Source organism: Camponotus floridanus, unplaced genomic scaffold (genome assembly GCF_003227725.1).
Source record: "Camponotus floridanus strain SB8 unplaced genomic scaffold, Cflo_v7.5 scaffold9, whole genome shotgun sequence".
In the NCBI taxonomy this organism is placed as follows: Eukaryota; Metazoa; Arthropoda; class Insecta; order Hymenoptera; family Formicidae; genus Camponotus; species Camponotus floridanus.
The window spans coordinates 111,061-131,540 of NW_020229860.1; the positions used below are offsets into that span (position 1 = coordinate 111,061).

Below are 20,480 nucleotides of genomic sequence, written 5' to 3' on the forward strand. Positions count from 1 at the left end.
GTTCGCGAACGCGCCGCGTGTATTTTTAGAAACGCGAGCGCGGTCGCTGTATGCGAATATTATGTATATTCTATCATTTCGCGGATACCCGCGAATGTCACATCTAATTTGTACTAGCGCTTTTTTAAATCAAGCGCAACACTCCACGATTCTATTAGAAACGAGGAGTCAATCATTACAAATTGATATTCTTTCTCTCTCGCATACTTATAAGAATTTTTAACACTTTATAAATATACAATATAATTTATTAGAAATTTCATATATATTTAGCATTTCGAAAATAATCTAATCATCTTATATAATTATATAATTAACACGTGCGAAAAATATTTTTTTGCATAAATTATGAATATGTGAGAAATGTATGGATGTATGAAGGGTGCAATGTACATCTTTCGAGCATAATAATTATATATATATGATAATTAGTGACGGATTTTTCTTGAAGCGCGAAGAACGAATATGAAAAATTAACGCGAAAAACACGCTTCCCTTTTCCTAAATGTGTTCCGGATCTGTCGAAAGTTTTCCCACAAGCTGTGTCGACGGGATATGGAAAAGAAATATCGAATATACGGTAAGGTGCTACTGAACACACTACAGGATACGCGAGGATGTATCGACCCACCTGTCCGTTTCTCCCACGCTTCTGAGAGATGACGGACCGATGGGTGGATGGAGGGCCTCTAATACGAGCACATAAGAATTCATAGAGGGATAGCGAAAAATGGATCCACCGCCCTCGCTCTCGTCTTCTTTCACCTGCGAGCTTTCCTTTCTCTTTCATCGGTTTAGGACAAAGAAAAATAGCGTTGCGAAGAAAGGAAACCATTTCATCGCTCTCGCGCGACCGGAATTGATTGAATTTCAATCGTTTCTCCCTTCCCCTCCTCTGACGGATCTTTGTCGCGCAAACATTTGCCAAAGTACAGGAAGTATTCGTTCATTAGAATTTTCTAAAGAAGATATTATATTACTAGGAATATATATTATGATTGGTACTGCTCCATCGAACGATAGAAAAATGAAAATTATTTCATAACGTTTAAGTAGCTTGATATTAAAAAAGTATTCAGAATCTGCCATTTTTCGCACAATGAAAATTCCACAGAGATAACTTGAATCTCAGACCGGTACACGTATTAAGCAATTTTTGCCCTAATAATATATTGATTCGTTTTGATTTTTATACAAGAGAAAAAATTTGAATTTTTATAGAATTATGCCATTTTTCTATGAATAATATATTTTATACAGGTGCATGTTTATGACTTTCTTTAAGACTATTTTGAATGGATAGAAAAAAAGTGGAAATATGAAACGTTCCGGTTGTATAAATAACACAAATCATATCTCTTGAATAGGTTACAAATTAAAAATTTTGCACAAAAGTTTCAAATGACCTTTTTATACAATAGTATATAATAAAATAAATTTTAAAATATGAAGGTAATCTTACGATCGAAACGACATTTTTTAACTCTTGCCTATTTCGCAACGGTAGCGGCGGTCTGTTTTTTTTATATTAGGGCATTTTTTTAAATTGCTGAAATATTCGTCAAATAACGCCTTCTGCATAACCTTTTTTTATGGACTACAATTCAAAACTATTTGTCTTCCAAAGAAAATGGCTACACTAGTAAAAATTTGGAACATTGAGGCATTGTATAGAACGATCCCTAAAAAATTGGTCTATATATATATTTTAGAAAGATGACATTTTTAAGAAGAACTCTTTTGAATATTTTTCTAAACCATCTTTATGTTTTTTTATATTTTTATTTATATTTTTATTTTTATAATATTGTGTTATATTTTTTACTTTATATTACATTTTGTGCTTCGATATTATAAAAATATAAATATATAATATACATATTTTATATTACCAGTAAGGACTATAAAGTAAAGCCATCTAAAGTAGAGACATCTTTGATATTTCTCTTCTTAAATATTATTAGCGATAACTCGAGCAAACTTTTAACTTCAATGTAAGAATATCATGCGAATTATGATAAATATAAATATATAAATGTATGATATGTTTCTAGAAAAATATCGCGTAAAATTATAATGAAATTAGTTAATTTCACTTAAAAAGTTATTATCTGAAAATATCTTTAAAAACTATAATATTAAAAGCACAAACCCATAGTATAATTACTACTTATTGATTAACAATTTCTAAATGATTCCAAAATATCGCAGCTTTCGTTATATATATATTAAATAATTCTTATGCAATATATTTCGAAACATTCTAAAATGGCGTTCAAATTATACACTCTATTACCCGATTGAAAAAGCTAATTTCTCATTAATGAAATATTTAACTTTTACCTTTACAAAAAGTACCAATGGAGGATTGTACGTCTCGAGTAAGCTTTGTACAAAAAATTGTCAAAAAAAAGTACGATAAATAAACGCAAAGTTTCTTGGATCAGTAATATAGAAACGAAGAAAAAAAGATTTAACTCACTGAATATGTGAATAAGTTCAAATAAAGACATCATATTTTATTTACAACTTCTGTAAAATTAAAACATCAAAATTCTGGATGAAGGATTCGGTTTACAACCGAAACGGTTTATTACAAACGGATATTCGAAAGAGATAACGTCTGTTATCTCTTTCCATGTTTTCGAAAGGAAAAAATTCCATCTACAATTTGTATCTTTTAACCAGTACCTGATATCTAATAATTATTAATATTATATTTTTCCTAAATTATCAAGAATTCGTAAATTATCAAGAATTCGTTCTTTTACGTATTTTGGGCTTTTACGATCAAAATGAATGGTTTTAAAGGATTATGGTTTTAAGAGTAAAGGGTTAAGGGATAATCTTTTACCTGCGAAGACTATACGCATGATATAAAATAGTCTTATTTATGAAAGACTTGTATATAATTTCTCATAATAAAAGGCCTATATTTATATAAATTTGACTCATTTTCAGTATAATACAATTATATTTTTACTGAACTGACATCTTGTTATTTCTATTATTGATGAATTTCTAATGTCGCGTTGCAGCTAAAGGATTAAACAAATATAGAAAGTATCGAATATTTTTATATTATATATACATGCGATGTGTTAAACAATTGGATATTTTCTTTTGTGTTTAACTGATTTTCTCGAGGAACGATTTTTCAATAAAAATATCCAAGCATTTATATTGACAACTAAATATTGAATAATTAACGATTAAAAAGAATAAACTTATTTTTAGAATTAAATTTCGTGAAAAAATTACAAAATTATGTTTTTTAATTATTTTAAATGCATTTTATTTAAAATTTTAATTATACAAAATTTTAATTATAAAAAATATATATATGTTTGTATACATAATATTAAATGCAGGAAATATATAATAAATAATGATAATTTTTTTCAATTTTTCGCAGAAACCTATATTTTTAGGTGGGTCCAAAAGGTTACAGTTAAAAAAACATTCTTGATTTTAAAACACGTGTAATTTTTCTCTCTTTCTCTTTCTCTTTTTCCTCTTTCTCGTATGTATGTTTTAAATATTAACACCTATATCGTATATTTTAAGAAATTTCTACCATATAGCTTTAAAAATTTAACGAAAATCATTTGAAATAAAATAAGAAAAAGAATATTATCTACGTTTAATCAAAGTTTAATTTGCAAGAAATATATATTTTATTTATATACTATATATTTTCGCGTATATCTAAAAAATTATGATTATTTGATATTTTCATTAAAGGATATAGAAGTTTAAATGAAGAATAAATAAAAGGAAAAGAAATTTAAGATGATAAAGATCTAAGATAGCAGTATACATACAAATCTTCGATCTCGTATCTCTCGTATCTCTTTAAAAAGCTAGGGAAAAACGGAGTGCAGTAGTTGAATCTGAATCTTTCTGGACTTTTCGGGCGATTCATATTCTTGCTATTTTTCTCTGGGGTCGCTTCTTTTTTTTCTTCATCTCAACTGATTTTTCATAACACATTCTCGAAAATACAATAAATTATAATCACGCGTATACTAATTAAAGGAATACTCGCAGTCAGTCCTTTGCACGATACTCCCGATCTTAATTGTAGGTAATAATGACTGTTTTACAATTGCATCGTCACGAAGAGACAGCGAAAATTTACATATCATTCATTTCGATAATTTTTATTTGCGAATATTATGTTACTCTTTTTTAGAATAATTATCATCTTGTATTATAACTTTTAAATACATAAGTATACGAATAAATGTACGAATTAAAGATAAATATCACGAACTGTATACAAAAAAAATATTCATCAATATAATTAGTCATCCGATTGTCTGCATAATCAATTTCAATCGAATAACTCTCGAAATATGCGTTTCGATATATTATAACAATGTCTAAATTTTCAAAATTTATATGTGAAAATATGAAGAATATTAATAATGATTATCAATAGTGATTATAATTCGATAACTGTCAATAAATATTTATTTCTATGAATTTAAATCGAAACAAGAACGAAAAATGAGATACGTAAACGCAAAATTTATAGCAATTATAAAACTATTTATCGTCTATGTGACAATGAAACAATAATTTATAACTGTTGTCTCTCATTATTTTAATTTCTATTTTAAAAAAACTGAATTGCGCAAGATATGTTTTGATAAATAATCGGTTTATGTTAATTAATATCACAGGTTGATTATCGTTCATTGTAATAATAATAACTATAAATATGATTGCATATTTATTGTATTTCTTCCGATATTTTGAAAAGAGTATATGCGGCATATATCGGAGCGACTGACGTCAGCTGGAATCTTATCGAATGACAAAGCGATCATATGTAAACAGTAGTACGCTACACGTCACAAAACATATTCGTCGCGCACATACATATACGAACGCCGAAATTTACGTTGTATATGTACGCGGTCACCTTGTTATCATTCGTGCGAAGACGCTCGAACAAACAGGCAACGGCGCAAGATCGCTCCGTGTGTCTTCGCGTTATTTTTCGAAAATTATTTTCACGCGATCATTCTTCTCAATTAATAAAATATGTAGAAACAACGATTATTTGTCAGAGCATATACAATTTCGGGAATCACTTAATCTAATAAAGATCGAAGTACTATGAAATATAACTTATTAATTGCTATCGTTTTATTGCGATATTTAAAGTAATGATTATTTCTTTGATATCTAAATTAAAATATATGCATTTTGCATTGAGATTAGAATTTCTGGCGAATTTAAATATAATATATTCATAATTATCGATCGAATAATAGAAAAAAAATAAATTGTGGTACGTCGATCGTTTATTAATACATTTAGTACATTTTCATAAAATTTATGTATCTGCGCTCACAATACTGAATTTCGTGTAATTTATCGAAACAAGCCTTTTTTTATTTAAAGATTTATTCGATGCAAGTAGTAAGGAAAGATAATTACACTTTCGAGTGCGCAGTTTGTAGATATTTATCTTTAACCCATATATTTATTCACCGTTATAAAACAAGATAGTAATTACTCTAAACACACTCGAGAATATATAATATTCATTAATATCAAATAAACATCATTGAAACAAGTGGATACATGAATTTTCGTGTCGTTTTCTTGTCACAACATAATTATTAAAATGTGCGTCGCATTTTTTAACGCCGAGAATATCGTGCAAAGCGTTGGATGAATATCGTATTCCATAGTTCACATACAAACGTATTAATTGTGATTAATTGTATTATCGCGAGTGTGATGTGAGTGTTATAACGAAGCAGCGAGGGATGAATAAAACACGAGAAATAGAATTAAGAATGCATCATGCGGCGGAGCAACCTAGCGTAAGCTATTCATATAATTTAATTAATTTATTATTTGTTACTTGTGAAATTAATTACTCGTTTATTTCCTCCTTAATGATCTATTTTAAATTTTATTTATTTATTTCAAAATATTGAAATAATATATATGTGTAAAATATTTAAAATAATATATATACATATATGTAATTTCTTTTTACATTATTTTAGATGTATAACCAATTAAATTAAATGAAAGTTAGATTTTTATTTGTCATATTTTCTCTATGTATATCCATATCATATCATATTTTCTATCTTATAATTTTTTTATTACAAATCTATTTAAAGGATAAGTGTAAGAAACTTAAATGGGCGCAATAATCACTCTTTGAAATATTAATTATTTTAGATTGCGCATTATTATAAACTACTTTAGATCATAAATTATTTTAAAAATATTAAGTAACTGTTTTATAATTTGAGTTTTTCTGTGTTTTACAGATTAACGTCACATTCTGCAACTCTGCCAGCTACGCATCATACTGGTGAGTGTTAAATTATTACTAATTTTAATCTTGAAATAATAAATTACGAATATTATATCAGATATGAGTATGCGCATAGCAAAAGAAATAAGAATTAAAATATACATACAATTAAATAAATTGTTCCTCTTTCTTGAGAAATATGAAATACAATTCTTTAACAAGTATTTTTGAAATTTGCAAAAAGTAATCATGAATTTTAAACATACATTTAAACGCGCGCTGATATTTTTATCTAAACAAGATTTTTTTTCTTTTGTGATTAAATTAATAAATTAAAATTATTAAATTAATTGTTATTAAATTATTTTTTTCTTGCTAAAGAAGATATTCTAAAGAATGCAATAATAATTTCTGTTTTTGCACACAACGTCAATTACTAATACAAATTTTAAAAGCTCATTACTTTTTTGCTTTTATTTTTTAACTATCTTGCTTTATTTCAAATTATTTCCCTCATAGTGTTATTATTTAGAGCATGAGCCAATTTTGAATTATCGTCCCAAGAACGAATTTTCCAATTTTTTTCGCGGCAATCGGGATTCGACCGGGGACTGGTTATCACGAAGTACCGCATGTTCGGCCGCGTAGAATGTATCCTTGAGCATTCTCCCGCTCGTTCGTCGTCCTGCTGGCTGCGGTTCACTGACATTCGCCGGCAGAACGTCAAGTCCAGCATACACTGTCAAGGTCCGCCGGTTCTCTTCTCAATGGCGTCTCGGTGCTGTCACGCAATTTACCTACGGTAATCGACTAGCCGCGAAGGACGCCGCTTCCATCCTTACGCGTACAACGCGATTTCCCTTCCCTCTTCTTCCCCTGCCCCCCGTCTTTCGATCTCTCATACAACGCCATTTATCCTCGTGCGTTTGTAATTTCAGAGAACGAGAGCTCGTTAATTTTCGATAAGCTTTCGCCGCGATTCATTATTTCGCGAATTTCTGGATATTTCTTTCCTTCGGTTTCGACAGGTGTAATTTTAGGCGAGTAGAATAACACGATATTATACAAATCGGGAACGTTTGTCGCTGTCAGTCGAGAAATTGCCTCCGGAAGATGAGTCGCAAACCGGAAATCGAAATCTCGACAGATACCTTCGCTTAATTTCCTCGCGATTGCAGTCACGAGGAGAGGACTCGAGAGACTCTTACAACTGGTCCCTTGGAGAGGAAAAAAAACGGGATTGAATAAATCACAATTGCTACTTCTATTCCTCGGTAGCCATATGGCGCATCTCGTACGCCACAAAAAAAAATTGAAAGAAAACTCGGGCACGTGAAAGATCGATTATCCTGAAATTAATTTCGAGACAGGCGATCTTGTGTGCCTTCCTTCCGCGTAAATTTTTTGCGTCTATGACGACTTGTCAATATCGACGCAATACCTATCCTCTATTAATTACAATGATATATTTCTCAATCTAACGCTATACCGTAATCTCATATCTGCTACGATATTCAGAGTATCAAGTATTCAGAGTATTAAGTATTAATTAATTTCATAAACATTTAAACGAGTAATATATTTTTCATCGAGCGCGGAAAATGTTGGTACATTTCCGTCATTTGTTGCAATTTGCTGATGCTCGGTGGCTATATTTGCGATGCGAAACATGGCCAGGACACGTCGATATAATCGTCGCCGAAATCGGCGATGACTCGCAAATTCGTCATTCGAGCGATAGTCCCGTTTCGGTGCGTTTCGCTTACGAAACTTGGCCGCTTACGCTTTCGTCGATGGCGTGCGTCGGGGGAGGTGACGCGGGCACCGTCCTCTCCTCCCTCCCTCCTACCCTCCCTGCCCCGCCGGACAATGTCGCACTCGAAGACGCGCGTCCCACACCCGGCCATGCGTCGTCGTCGTCGTCGTCGTTATTGTCCTGTACTTATACGATCGGTACCGCAAGTACCAGAGACACGGCTTACTTGGTTCACTTTTGCTGGTTAACGGTAAGCCCGTCAGGAGTCAGTGAGTCAACGAGTCGACGGGGGCGCGCGAGTGTGCGCGCGAGATCCCCACGCACCTCTCGACTCGATCGCGTCCGAGAGAATCGATCTCGTCGCGGCACGCATACACGTATACGGGGTGTCCCAAAGCCACCGAATATCCTCTTAAGGCCACTTCTCGCAGCCCACGCGGAGATAATAATCTCTTCTTAGCGAGAGATAGAAAGAGAGAGAGAGAGAGAGAAAAAAGTTTGAAATCTTGGGGTCTAAGAGATTTAAATTATAACGTTTTATTGTCTTATTTTTATTTATCGTATTTTACATTAAATTATAGTCGAGTGTTTGGAAAAAAGTTTGCGTAAGATTGCCTGAAGATGTATTATTATCTTTTAGATGGTCTCTATTTGAAACTCTTTTTTCGTCAATTTTCTCGGTGAAAAAGTATTCCCGGTGCAAAAGAATTGATTTTTAATTGATCGAGGAAGCTATAATTAAAAGAATATCTGATTTTGAGACACCATGTACACGCGCGTTCCCTCTCGCGAGCGTGTGCATATGATGATGCAATTCTTACGTGTCCGCCATTCTTTCCGAGTTCTCCAACTCGCTCTTGATGCCATCGTTTTTTTTCCACATACACGCCCGAAAAAATCCATTCTTATGCATTAGATAAAATATACAAACAATTGTTGAGGAAGTAATTCTTGATGGAAGCTTTTCGTAGATAATTTTTGAGCAGTTACATTTTTAAGTCATTTAATGGGAAAATTATAAATTTAATATGTCTTTATCAACCGGAAATATTTTTAGATATCGATTAATTTAGTAATAATTAAATAGTAATAATTTTTATTTGGTAATAATAATTTAGTTGATTAGTTTAATCAAGTTACACCTTTATTTTTGTCATTGTATAAATAAAACGCATACATTTGTGTAACAATTTTTTAAAATTGATATTCAATAATTGGAAATTATTATAATAATCAATATTTAGACACTTTATTAATGACACGCGAGTTTATGTAAAACTATAAATCAATTGACTTTGCACAAATGTGTGTCTCATTATATGTATATAGATAATCTCATATACCTATCATTGATGTAAAAATATGAAAATATTTCACAATAATGACAGCACATGTCTACCGAATATAGTTGTTGCGAAAGTGCATAAGAGCTCGAATATTGCGTGAATCGTCGCAATCAAATGCGCTCCGACGTAACAATCATGTTTGACACGATTGATGGTGGTTTAATTGCGCGAATTGCGAATTAATGAGACGCGACGCGCTCTAAAATCGTTCATCATTTCGCATGCTCAATGCGGGATTTTCCTCCGGGTTGTTCACTTTTCACTTCGGTCAACGGATGCATACGTCCTGCATTGATACAATCGCTGTCTGCCATCGCCGCAAAAGTCGAGTACTTTCGATCTCGCGTGCCGATTCCATAATGATCGCATTGTCTTGGTCGCGATAAATCGCGATGACACTAGCTCGTTGCAAAGAATTGAAACGGGGAGAGAAAAAGAGAGATAGTACAATATATGGATAGATCGAAATTTTATTTTGTCTTCTAAGAGTGTACATCTCTTAACAATGATCCCAATTATACCGAGTACGGAAAAGTTGTTTTCCTAAAGCTGATGATTTTAAATTTCTTTCTAAATACATTATATTCATTCTACACGTGCGTCAATTTAGGATAACGCCTAATAATAAATAATTTACACTATAAGAAATAAATAAGAGTAGATAATTGTTTAGTAAGATATTTCAAGAATATTTTCGGGAAATGGAGAAGAAATCGCACGCGCAAAAGAAACGGAAAAAACCAGAGGAATGTTTAAAGTTTAAAAGAAATGAGGCAAAAATCTTGTCCAATACATTATTACATAATTGTATAATATCAATGGAAATGTATCGAAAAAGATCGTTCTCTATACGCTAAAGGGAAACTCGAGAAGAGACGCGAGAAATTCCCGAGGACGAGCCGACCCAATTCCCGAGGAGCGGGCATCCTGCTCCCACTCGCTCCAGCCTCGCCCTCTTATGCCACGATGACGCAACCGAGTGTTCTGCTTCTCTCGTGGAGAAATCCGACGTGCTCGTCTGTCGGTCGTCATTGTCGTCTTCGTCCTCGTGTTTTCGGAGACTCGGTCGAGAAGCGGGGCCATTAAGCCGTCCTCTTCTCTTCTGCTCTACCTGCTCGCGACGTATCATCGCGAAGACGCTACAACTATTCGCTCGGCAATAATTCGACAACGCTGGCCAGCGTACAGGTGTGCCCGTGTGCATGTGTGTAGGCGTGCACACGTACGCACGGGCCGTAGAAGAAGAAGAAGGCAGGCCTTGCGAGGCTGAGAGTGGGTTCATCGGACGCCAGCGGCCGCGGATTTACCGTTACGTCTTCTTGGCGAAACCCAGGGAGACCCGTCCACCGGCGCGGCCATATGCCCCTCTCTTTATTTCTTTATTTCTTTCTTTCTTTCTTTCGCCTCTCGTGTCCATTCTTCTCTCTCTCTCTCTCTCTCTCTTTTTCTCTGGCCCTCTTTCTCCGACTTTCAGTCGCGTACATATATATGATCCGGTCTCATCTCCTCGTCCGTCCCACTGAATTCCAGCCCGGCGGATTTGTCGGTAGAAGAAGCGGAAGAGCGCGGAGGATTTGTAGAATGACATTCGAAGAAAGTTCAAAGTTTGTTGGTTTTCAGAGTCGTTGAACTCGCCTCTTTCCGAGATTATTCAGTCGTTCCGCCAACCGGATTATTACGCGCTGCGAACATTGCGAAGAGGGATACAATGGGGTGCATCGCATTTCCATAAGAATTTTCCAGAATAGAAAAAAATGAAATTCAATATCTCGATGAGATAACGAACACGTTTCAATGAAGAAAGAATTTAATCTGAAATTTTTTCTCCCGCGTATCACCTTCCTTTCCATTATTGATTGTCGATTATCAATTTTATAATAAAAACGTAAGAGATTAAATTCCGATATCTTTTTTGAATAAAGCGGAAGAAAAATTATAAATTATGTGAAAACAAACAAAAAGATATACACTGAATAAACTAAAAGACGTTATTGATTCTTCTAGATTATTTTTAAAAAAATTTGACGCTTAATTCGGTGTTTACAAATTTTGTCGCTAATAATCAAGTTGTAGATCAATCATGATAATTTTTTATCCATATGAGATTGATCATTTTTTTTATATCGTTGATGCATAAGCGCGTGTGTCACTTGAAATTCCTGGAACCGAGAGTGACTCGAAATCTAATTTCGCTGAAGTGTGTGAAAAATAAAAGAGTAAAATTCACACATATTTTCGCTAGAATTTGCAAATTAGGGATTCATATAAATCGAGAGAAAATTTTTTATATAATATATAAATATGTAGATATAAATTGTTTTACAGCGGTGTAGCTTGGAATTTTAACACGGCAGCAACCACAACTACAAAATTCTTTCGGTTAAAAACGACTTCTTGCGGTCAATTTGAATGATAAAAAAAGACAGCTTCGACTTTGCTAAAAATCGAAGCAAACCGGTTAATTGTGAAATAATATGCAGTGATGTCACACGCAATCTGCGTCAATCGACCGTCACTTCGTATACATACCCGCGAAAGATTCGTTCTCAGAATGATGATCGGCCGGCAAATCCGCATTAAATATACGATACATTATATAGGAGGAAGGTGGCGGATTCTAAACACGTGACAATAAATGCGATAGAAAGGAATGTGGTAGATGCTGCTGAGCACGTGGCAAGTGACCATCAAGAATGAATGTGAATCTGTTAAATGCAGATATGCATACAAATGGGTATTACATACAAATTGTTTACATAAAAGTTAATTTTTAAAAACACGTGATTTAAGTATAGAATATGTCATAGTGCTTTTAAATGAATTTTTAAATGAAATTCATAAATTGTCTCATTATCGATTAAAATTAAAAGAGAAGAGATAGGGAAGCGAGCCGAGCATGTGAGGTTTATGTTTGAAGCGAATTTTTCTCATATCGCGAAACAAATTTATGCACATCCATATTTCTCTCGAATTCTCACGACATATTATTCGCAGAGATATCAGGAATCATGAGGAACCAACGAGGCTCATAAATTTGAATTAATCGACCGTTTACTTTTTTATTAGTCATACGGAACCAGCTATGAGATTGATGGACGGTATAAATTCTTACAAAACAATCTATAAACCTAGCGGCCTGTGCGTTGCAAATTACGCTCGAATGCAAATTATGCTGTCTCGTAGAGCGCTCACTCGATACACACGAGAAGCTGAAGCGGTTCTTTCGTTACGCGTTTTTGCGCTTCGCGCAGCAACATCGTTACAACTCTTTGGCATTGTTACTAAACATTCGCGTCTATTTAAAATGCTACTACAAGTATTAAGAGAAATCTCATTTACAGACAGAGATATTTCAATTATAAATTAAGTATCTTTAAGATTCTCTTAATTAGATTTTTTAAATTGAAGAGAGATACTCTACCAAATTTTTATTATAAAAATTACGTCAAATGTTCGATTTTGCCTTTACTGAATTTTTCACAAAAAAAGAATGAGTAGAATCAATTTATTAATTCTTAGTTTCGTAATTTATTATTCTAATAGTTTAATTAATATCAAAGCGTGCATTAATTTTTTCATCCTGGACGTTGATGTAGATAACGAGACCGCTACGTGTTCTAATTTTTTCATTAGGAATTCCGAATCTAATGTTCGCATCAAAGAAATCGGCGGTAGCAGTCATTTCAGCAGGTGGGCGAGTCCGTCGAACGAACGCATTTTTCCCACCGCCTGGCAAAGGCCACCTGTGCCTCTCTTGCTCGCGCGCGCGCGCGCGCGCCTTCTACTTTACTTTCTTCGCGGTGTTCCGTTAAATACCCCACGCCGAACGCGATTGCGAATCCAGGTGCGGAGGTCAACTTACGTCAGGTTAGGGTTCCGAAGCTTCGCTCCGACGAGTCCCCTCCCAGCGTCTTCTTCGGCGTCCCAGAACGTCACGGGCGCTCGCGCGTTCCGTCACTTCCGCTATATGCAAACCGACCCTGAAAATGCCCACGCTGTACTTTATAATCATCGGATTTTGGAGTACGGCTTGTCATTTGTCGTTCGACTTCGCCTCGATACGTTTGAGAGTGAAATTGGGTAAATCGATAGCGCAATCGGATCTTTCTTTAAGAAGATTTGAAGGATACTTTGAACAGTGTAAATAATTTGTGATTTTTAAGAATTTTTTTTTAAAGAATATTAGAAACTGGCGTTTTATATCTTCATTAATATTTTAATAATATGTCAATATTTTTCAATCCCTATTTAATTTCTTTTGTTTAGAATACGAGCTTCTGTGCGTAAAGTATTCAAAAATGACTGTGATTTGGGGATATTATTGAATTAATTTGAATTTAAAAAATTAATAGTTATATTTTTAAGATATAAAAAATTTCAGCAAAATTGAAACGTCTAATATTAAAATATTTAAATGAACGAATATTAAATGAATAAAATTATATACTTTGTTATTTTTTAATATTTTCTTATGTGTAATTATTCCAAAAATATCCCCTAAAATATAAAATTAGACCGAGTTTTTCATTTCAGTGGGATATCACACCATCGAATCATACACTTTTAAACACGCGCAGAGGCTTGAAAAAAACTAAATATCTAACATTAAAAAATACTGACGTGTAAGAGGTAAACGCGCGTCAATAGAAACGTCATAAAATGTCAATTTCTTGTATTCTTCAAAAAAATTCCTAAAAAAAGTCATCAATATTCTGCTAGACTTAATTTTTCTTGTATATTTTTCAATAAATGATATTACTAGGCAATGTGTTGAAGAAGTTTACGAGTTCTACGGAAATACGATATTTGAGATTTACACAGAATGTAGCAAATATGACGTAGATGAAAATTACTTCAGCCAAATCGCTTTAATTATACATTAATAGCTTTAATATATAATTACGTTTTTTTTAAGTTTGATGAGAGATACTTTTTACTATCAATTGATAGTTTCCGGACTAGTTTCGCGAGAACCCGCATACTTGCATGCCAATATCAATGTCGCGACACGCACACACGCTAAATCCGCTTGTGTAGTTCCTGCTCGTAAACCGTACTCTAATCTATCGGAGCGAACTTTGCGTCGAGCAATTTTCCGCGGCGAATGCGAAATAGCATCTGGAAGCCGCGCGCGCGGAAGCAAAACGTTCGGCAAAACCTCTGTAAATTTCGCGAGCTATCGTTGCGAATAATCGAAACGCAGGAAGAGGAGAGGAAGGACCATATGCGGAATTTGCACGGATAGGAAAGTGCATAACGGTGTAAGAGCGAGATAAAGCGAAAAAAATCACGGACGTTTCGCGCGTTGCCGGGCAAAGTGGATAGGCAAAACACAGGCGGCCATGCTGGTACCCGCTGGCTTCCTCCTATTCCTTGTCTCGACATGGTGGTCGAGCCGACCGATAACCGTCGTCGGACGATCCGAGTAAAAGGGGTCGACCAACTCCATTTCCCTCATTGCGGTCTTTTCGTATCGAGAGGAAGGGTTACCGAGAGTGTTACAAATTCCTCGTATCCGTTTTCTCTTTTCACATCCCTCAAACGCACACGTTTATAATTCTAATTTTGTCCATTACATCGTCTCCGTCTCTTGGAAGTATAAATTTGAAAAAAAAATAAATAAATAAAATAAATAAATAAAAAATTTTTTGCTCGAAGAGCTTGGGATGTCTTAAATATATAGTTTTGATGTAAGGGAGTCGAGACGCGCGTGGAAACGTTTCTCGGGGAAGGAAACAATGAGTCGCGAAATCGCGGACGGTCGCCGCGCTCGCAAGGTTAATTTCGCCGTCGACGTGGAAATCGCCTCGGAGATAGAGAAGGTGAAGCACGGTCATGGGAAGAGAGAGACCAGGCAGCGAGAGACGAGGCGGCCGCGACTTCCTCCGTGCGTGCAAGAAGCGAGTCAAGTTCGCCGGCGGGCACACGCGCGCTCGCGCGTGTATGAGAGAGCGCACATCTACTTACGTGTAGTCGCTGTAACGCTATAGACGGGGACCAGGTAACAGCGTTCCCGTGTTACCGGTCCACGCGCGGCGGCCACGGTAATTTATTTAATGTAAGCGGCGCACACCGTCGCGCGTTCGACGCGTACGCGCGCGCGAGCGCGCGGACACGCAGGATGTTCCTCGAGACGAGCGGCACAGTTATCGCGTAATGGGTCCGTGCGTTTTAGCTACACTTTTCTAACGAGGAAAAGAAGACGGGGAATGCAAATATATAGAAAGCGTAGCTGGAAGAACAGGATTGAATAGGTCTCGCGAAGAGAGACGAGAGCACAATGCCGTGTTTCTCTTTCTTCATTTTTGTCCTCGAATGATAAAGTTACAGGGAAATTAGGGAGAAAAAAGGGAAATTCAGGATATTTATTTCGAGGAGAGAATTTCTTGTATATCTGGAAAAATTGGGAAATTCTTATGAAATTTTTATTGGGAATCTTTCTTATTAGATTATTTTAGTTTTGTATTTTTCTTTTGAAACTTTTCTGAGAGTTTCTCAAAAAATTCTCTCCTTGATAATTTTACACTTGCAAGTCAAGTGAATTATACATTTAGAATTTATTATGAACAGATATCTATCTTTGTTTATGTATTCGACGTCTAAACGAAATATTAAATGTGTGATACATAACGTTCATTGCAATTTTCAGCGATAAATAAATGAAAATGTTATGCGAGCGAAAAATGTTTAGCATTCGAGTTTCATTCAAGTGTTAGATTTGCAAATTTTTGAAAAAATTGAATAGCTTAAAATAAACATTTTCAAGTGACTTTATGTTTTTCTTTCGTATCGAGTGGAAACCATTAGAAATAACATACAATGAAAAAAAAATTTATCTCAGAAAAATTGCATAAAGAAAATTTTTAAATATTCTCTTTACCTAGAATTTTAAGCACAAAGAGTAGACACACTGAAAATCACTTGCTTTCGAACTTGATTATCGTTGCAGATTTTTATTTTTTTTTTGCAAATATGTGAGAAGCGTCATTCGGGGACTCGAGAAATGCCAGGACTTGCAGATTGGATTTTAGAATGCAAAAGGGAACGCGCGGCGCGATTTCGACGATGACGTCGTGGCGTCATCGTGCACTTTTGCGCGGGAGAGAACGTCGTAACCTCAAGAACCTCGCGAAGAAGGCGAGGCCGATGAATGCACGGCGATGAACGGGAAGGAAGGTGAGACGCGTATACACACGCTTCTGACCTCAAGAAACCGAGAGGCGAATGGGTAGAAGAGAAGCGGGAGGAGAGGAACGAGAGAACTTGCCTTCGCGAGAGGAGGAGGAGGAGGAGAAGGTGGAGGAGCAGGAGGGAGACTCCGACAACGGTCTGGCGCGGATCCAGCATACGTGCACGAACTCGAGGACTCTCGTGTGTGGTTTCTCCTCTTTGCCTTTTTTCTTTCCGCCGCGGGAATACGCGCTCTCGCAGGGCCGACGCGTTGGGGAGCCTTTGGTGCACCGAGAAACGTGCGATAATTGCGAAGAAAATCGAAAGAAATTTAACGAAAAATTTAGAATAAGTCGTATAAATATAAAAAATATCTGAGAATATTAAATGTTTAAAAAATCAATCCGAGCACTCGAATATTTGAATATTCAAAGTATGATGCACGCATGGATGTCCACGAATGGAGAAATATCTCAAACCACAATATCGTATTTTATGAAATATTGCATACTATTGTTTCCCTCTACATTATTCTGTCTAGATAAAGCTTCGATATTCCTACGAATATAACATTTATTTCCTGTTTTGCGAGCGAAGGGGGTGACCGAGTGCGCGGAGGGCCCAGAGAATCTCGAACCCTCCCTGTGCATGTACGTGAGGCTGAGCTTCTCAGGCTCTTCTCGACAAGTCGGATATTTTCCAATACGAGGTTATCAAATCTCGCGTGCGAAGGATGCCGAGAAGAGCTAAACGACAATATGTGATTATGTGTCCAATTGCCTTCCCGAGATGCAATCAAACACGTTGATGTGTCGGTATATGCGTGTATGTATGGTATCTAACATTTATATATACACATTTATATATATATATATATATATATATATATATATATATAATAGCCACGTATGAATATTCACATCCGATAATCGTCATATATCTCGCAGGAAATCCGCTCCATTATCATAAAAACCGAAACTGGATCTAACATGCGTTCGCTTTTCGATCGATCGCGAGAATAAAATCGGGACTCTTCTAATTGACGCGGAACAGCATAATGCACTCAGTGTAAAGCGTGTTACGCATAATTAAAGCCAAGATTATGATATTTCCGGTTTTAACCCAGAGTTCCCGAGTTCAAGAGAGAATCCAATGTTATTTTTTACGCAATTATCATGCTTTTATATTCGTTTTTTTCTTTTAACAATATAATGCCTTTAGTGCAATTTTGATGAGAAAATAATGCATTTATGAAAGAAATATTTCAAATATAAATTACATTCTTCAAATATTAATTTCATTCTTTTTTCTAAACATAATCTTTCTCTTTCTCCAAGAAATGATATCGAGGAAACTCTGATTAGAACGTAACAATGCCAGTGGGAAAGAAACGTAATAAAATGCGGAAAAAGAGGGAAAGAAAGGAGGGGGAGAGAGAGGGCATAACACGCGTTAGTCGAGTTGTACCGGTGAGGAATTGTACTTTGGAAAATTGCGTCGTTACAAAAAGAACTGCGCGAGAGCGACTCGCACGCAACGAGAGACCCTCTTGTACCCCCTGCCCCTCGCGTCCCGGCGGAAGAAACCCTTAATTGGTCAAGCAGCCACGCCACCGCGGGAAGTATACGGGACCTAGAGACGTGACTCGTGCGATGCGCATGCATACTCGCTGAGCATCGTCTGTGAGTCGGGAAATACGCACGCATGCACGCACGCGCCAAAAGTTCCGACATTCACTCTTTTCAAAATCGAGATTATCTCACGTTATGTAATAAATTGATATCAATTTTTATTAATTTTCGCCGCAAACGAAATTCTCAGATTCATTTATGAATGCATCAATTTTACGCGTAATTCCTCTAATTGCGAGCAATATTAATATATACATTTTTTCTCATGTTTACGTAGAATAAAATCGATTGAGCGCGCACGCAAGAGAGAGGAGAATAATGATTTTTTCCGCGCTTTGTACGCGATGGATTATGATGTGCGCGGCTGGATGTGCGAAGAACGCGCGATTACAACAACTGTTACCTCATTAAGATTTATAAATCGCGAGTTAATAGCGAACACGTCTAGGGAACATTGTGCCGCGATCCGACTTCGTTACGGTGATGTTCAATGCGGCGTTACAATGCGCGCGTCATATGCGCGTATCTGATTATCCGCCGACGATATTATACGCCGACGAGTGCCGGAGTGCCATAACACACGTCGGCGTGAGTGATTTCAAGCAAGCTGGCAGAGCGCACCTGTTGTGTCCCTCGCCGACGTCTTCTTTCCGTCTAGCGTCCGTCCATCGTTTTCAACGCGCGAGTTACGTTAACGGTATCCCGACTTGTGCGACGATAATACTCGGAAATCTCGTCCCTCTCCTCTCTCCTCTCCCCTCGGCGAATCGCCCGTAATTGTCTCCCAATTATTCGCGTAAGAGCGAGCGCGGAATTTCGATTTTCTTGCTCGCTGCGTAAAACAATAATCGAGAAACGCATGTTTCCGCGGCATTTTCCTCTCAATTAGCCAATGAGATGTGGCAAAGAAGTATTTACATTAATTTCCTAGCAGAGAATGAATGAAAAGATGGATGATGTGACTAAAGATGAATTAAAGATTTTTTTCTCCTAAAAATAGAACTAACTAAAAAAGAACTAACAATTATATGTAGTTTAATAAAAACATTGATTACGGAATGTAAAGAAAAAGTCGCGAACGAAAATAATTTCTTGAAAATCTCTAAACTCCGCTGCAAAATGTCGGAAGTAAATTGCGACTCGTCGAGGAGAATCCGACGACCTATCCGCGAGATGCACGCGCGCAGCCATACGAGTATCGCGGTCGGAAACGTTCGATGCCCCTTTCACCTCTGTGAGAAACACTCGCGGGGACCTCTCCTCCGCATCTTCCTTCCGACTCGGTCCCCCGCCGAGATGGAAGTGGCGCGGGAAAAAAAAAGAAGCACCGCGAGATTACGTAAGACGTATGGCAGCCTCGAAGACGAGGAATGGCGCGCGATCGGGGAATCGGCAACGAGCAACGACCGGAACTAGACGTGGAACAGCAGTGGCAGTGAACTCGAGGGGGGAAAGAGACGAAGACGCCGTCGTCGACGACGACGAGGTAGACGCGGCGTCGAAGCGCGTCGCGCGAGGGAAGAGATTGCCTTCCGAGACTAATGATAGTCTGGATTTTAGTGTGGCTCGTAGCATCAGCTGCAATACGTGTAATGACGATAATGATAATAATGATTGTAATAACGATGGCTAGCCTCGTGCGCGGGACGGTCGAGTTCGCCCGAGTCCTTTTTTTTTTCTTTTCGCTAGGACGAGGATCTAACATTATATATAATCCCGTAGCTTAACTACCTGACGTAACTCGACGCGAGATTGACCGCCGCGAACGAAATTACATCCCGTCGAATACACGTTCTCGTCGGGCAGAGTTTACATCCTATGTGATAATTAAAAGCGCGGATCCTGTCCAGAGGAAACGAGTCCCGAATAACATCTTCCCATTGAGCCGTTATATAAAAAAAAAATAGTTACATATATAGCCAATCGTTGGTTTTTTTTATGGGCAAGAAGCTCTTTTAATTATTTCCTCGTTTGATATATCGTACAAATTTTGACTTTATCGGTTCCTTCTAACAGTTTCCAATAATTCTGTCCAATAGATCTATCTCACGCTGCGCAGGCACGAGGTGAAGAAAAGATTTCTGCGTCATTTATTCTTTCGCCATGAGACCCCAATGACAACAATTGAACCGAAGAAACCCCAATGTCTTGGAATAATTCAGACGAACTGACGCAGGTAACTGACATAGCTATTCCAGGCGCGTGTTCATTCTTGCGTGTTTCCCTATGGAAAAAGTTCCAGCGCGTGGAAAACAGATATATCGCTGTCTACCTGTGCATCTTTT

The 20,480-nt window shown here is 36.5% G+C and overlaps 1 long non-coding RNA gene across 1 annotated transcript in view; it reads left to right on the plus strand.

Moving 5' to 3' along the window:
• The window catches only part of LOC112639772, a 34,878-nt gene extending 14,398 nt beyond the window's left edge, over window positions 1-20,480 (plus strand). Inside the window, exons 2-3 of the long non-coding RNA XR_003123667.1 lie at window positions 6,306-6,349; window positions 20,235-20,480. This is a non-coding gene — a long non-coding RNA (uncharacterized LOC112639772). The remainder of the gene's footprint in view (window positions 1-6,305; window positions 6,350-20,234) is intronic.